The 3,617-nt window shown below is 49.2% G+C and overlaps 1 non-coding gene across 1 annotated transcript; it reads right to left on the bottom strand.

Annotated features, from left to right (window-relative positions):
* Positions 1-2,985: 2,985 nt before the first annotated feature.
* LOC115062746 lies at positions 2,986-3,122 on the bottom strand. The gene has a single exon (XR_003842675.1). It is a non-coding gene; the product is annotated as a small nucleolar RNA SNORA17 (small nucleolar RNA).
* Between the last annotated feature and the right edge of the window lie 495 nt (positions 3,123-3,617).

Genomic DNA, 3,617 nt, shown 5'->3' with positions numbered 1-3,617 from the left:
CCTGCCTCTGCCTCCCGAGTGCTGGGATTAAAGGCGTGCGCTACCCCACCTGGCTCCTTCATTCCCTTTTAATTCAACCCATTCATATTAAATTCTCCTTTAGTTATAAATGTCCGTGGCAAAAATCTACCCAAGTGTTTGCTTATGAGAACATGTGTTTTATAATGCACAAAACCGACAATAGCTGTTTCCTACATTATGAAACATACATTGTATCTAAAATACATAAGTTACATTTTACAATTGTTTCCTAAATGATTCTGTTTTGCTTTTGCAATCTTTCCCTAAGAAGTTATGACACAATGGTGCAATGTTTATATTGTGCACAAATAACTTCTGTGATGATGCCTAATCCTGCTTTCATTCCTACAAAACATAGTGAATGGCCATTATCACACTCTAGCTTCTTGAATAATTCTCTTGATGACAAAGTCTTACCAACAGCTGGATCATGTGTATTTGGAGGCCAATCAAGCTTATGAATACATTTGCCTTCTTGCTACAGCCTTTGGTCACATGAGTACTTATAAGATTTTCTGTAAGATCCCAACGTAGACTTTATACATAATTGTTAATGTGCCACTATTATTCCATGCACACTAAGAAATATTTGATTTTTATGATCCAAAGTAATCTTTTTGAGGTAAAATAACTATAATGTCACCATTTTTCCTCATCTGGAAGAATTCATGTGTCGCTCTGCTATGGATCAGACCTTGGGTGCTCCAAGGCCATGTGCTGAAGCTATTGGACAGGTGGGGCCAGTTTGAAGGAGTTTGAATGGTGGAAGGGATATTCTTGTCTCTAGCTTTTTAAAGACGTTTTTATTGATTCTTTGTGAATTTCACATCACGTATCCCAATCCCACTCACCTCCCCGCCCCCTTGTACCTGCCCCGCACCCCTGCGAAGCCCTCACAAAAGAGAAAACAGCCTCACTGTGGAAGCTGTAGTGTGTCATAGCGCATGCCACCGCATTCTCCTTTGTCTACACACCTTTGCTTGCAAATGGTCATTGCAATGACGCTATGGTCTGGTACAAGGCCTCTGGCTTCTGCTACACTCTCAGCACTGAAACCTCACTGGGACTCCTCTCAGATATCCTGCTGTTGCCCCATGTCATGAAGAGCCTGTAGTTTTGGATCTGTAGGACCAGCCCCTTCGTGCACTTCAACAGTTCCTTGATGGGGTAGGTGCTGGGGTGGGCCAATTCAAAGCCCTGGATCTGGGCCCGAGAGGTATCTGAGCTGGTGAGTCTGCTGGTGAGACTCGCCAGCAACCCCCACAATCAGTGCCAACTCTACCCTGTGAGTTACCGTGCCCGCTCTCCCAAGTGTTGCAGGCAGTGAGGGACATGGCCAGTTCTCCCACTCTCATGACACGAGCCAGCTCTCTCACCTGCCATAAGTAACAAGGGGTGAGAATGGGGGAGGACATCTATCCCCATGTGCAGACAAGTTATGATGTTCCCATGTTCACACCCTCAGGGCTGGGTCATCATGCACCCATCCTCAGGGTTAACTCTACTCAACTGGCCAGGTGAAGTACAGGGCCCACTCAAGTGCTGCAGCAAGTGAGGGACGGGGCCATCTTTCCTTCTCCCATGACCCTATTCCAGCCAGTTTTTCTGATCACCACAGGTTGCGAGGGGAAAAGGGAGGGGAGGGGATCTCCCTTCTTGACGCTACCACATGGCAGACAAGAGGCAGGGCCAGCTCTCCCTTGCTCATGCCCTCAAGACCAGCTCACCTGCAGCTTCCACATCCAGGGCCAGCTCTTCTTTGCTGACCAGGCAAGGTGCAGGGCCCACTCTCCATCCTGCTCTGGTAATCTTGGGACCAACTCTCCAGCCTGACATAGGTGGCAAGGGGTGAGGCAGAGGAGCATCTCTCCATTGCCTATGTCACGGCACTACAGAGAAGTGATGGGGCCAGTTCTCTCATGCTCACTCACTCAGGGCTGGCTTGCCCATGCCCCCACCACTAGGGTCAGTTCTACTGTGCTGCCCAGGCAAGGTACAAGGCCAGCTCTCCTGGGTGCTACAGCAGATGAGGAGCTGGGATAGCTCTCCCGCTCTCATGACCTCAGGGCCAGGTATCCCACCTGCTACAGGTGGCCAGGGGTGAGGGAGGAGGAAAGTCTCTCTCCCTTATCCAAATCACCGCTGGCATGGGAGACAAGTGGCAGGGCCGGCTCACATCCTCAGGGTTGCACCAGCAACTCCCACAACGTGCAGGATGGAGCCTACTCTCCACAGTACTGCATTTGACTATGAGGGGTCAGCTCTCCTGCTCTTGTGCCCCCAGGGCCAGCTCTCCCACAATGCCCAGGTGGTAGTGGGGGGGAGGAGCAATTCTGCACAGCCCTTAAACATTGTTATGTCTAGTCTGCAGCCAAGACCAGTGATGTCCACCTAGCCTTTGGTTGTAACAGACACAAACTGCTGCAGGGCCGTAGAACCAGATCCCATCGTGGTCCCAGGTGGCATCACCGGGTACTCACATCAGGCTGCTCCTCACTATCCTCAAGTCTCCAGTTCTGCTTTTCTTCATTGTGTGTCCACATCCTTCTGCTTCTCTCTCTTCCATCTCTTATTCCTTACTTGCTCTTCTTTGTGGCACCAGGGGGGTTGGAGGATCTCTGAGTGTCTGGGGTCATCACAGGAGTGGTCTCAGGAGTGCTATGTCCACTAGTGCATTATAGCACTGGGCAGGGGTCATCTCAGGCATGGTCTGCTCCCCCCACTTCCCATTAAGAACAGTACCAGATTGATGGTCATATCAGGCTAACTCCTCACCCAGGCCCACCCAAGTAGCCCCATAAGAGGGTTATCTGTCTTAGGTCACTCCCACCTGGGACCTAGGGCCTATGACTCTATCCCCACCCTGGGAGCCCATATGGGCCTTCAAGATGATTACAGGGGATGTCCCTGCCAGGGCCCCCTTATGCTGGACTGGTGGTCATCTCAGGCTCACTCTTTTCAGGAAGTGTTAGGTAACAATTAGTAAATTGTTCAGATGTTTACAGGTCAGAACGCTGAGCATAGACGGCCTCTCTTCTCTCTGCCACCTACAGACGCACATGTGACATAGCTGTCACAAATGCAGTGCCTCTAGGGACAGGAGTCTCTGACATTTTGCTTCCTGACCAGCACGAAGTGAACTAGCCATATCCACACCACATATTCTCACCATGATACTCTTCGCCTACTGCAAGCTCAAAAGCAATGGGATGACTGTAATCTGGGAACTAAGGAGTCAGAATAAACCTTTCTTACTTTCAAGTTCATTTTCCCAGGTATTTGCCACAGTAGTAGAAAGACAGTGAATGCCCATCATTTCTGAAATATAATTGTGTGATTCTTCAACAGAAGTATCAGATCTTTTGTTGTGAATTCACATGAAGTGCCTATGAACTTGGATCAGCAACTGGCTAGGGATTTCTCCCTTTGATTTGTTCTTTTGTTCAATGGTGGGGTGGAGATATATGCGTGCTAGCGTACATGTGGAGGTCAGGGGACAATTCCCAGGAGCCAATTCTCTTGTCCCACAATATGAATTCCAGGGATTAAAATCTGGCTTGACAGAAAGTCCCTTTCCTGCTGAACCATCTCAGTGG

Source organism: Mus pahari, chromosome 20 (assembly GCF_900095145.1).
Source record: "Mus pahari chromosome 20, PAHARI_EIJ_v1.1, whole genome shotgun sequence".
Lineage (NCBI taxonomy): Eukaryota > Metazoa > Chordata > Mammalia > Rodentia > Muridae > Mus > Mus pahari.
Note: the sequence above shows the minus strand (reverse complement) of the source record. Positions and strands in the feature narration are given on the sequence as shown.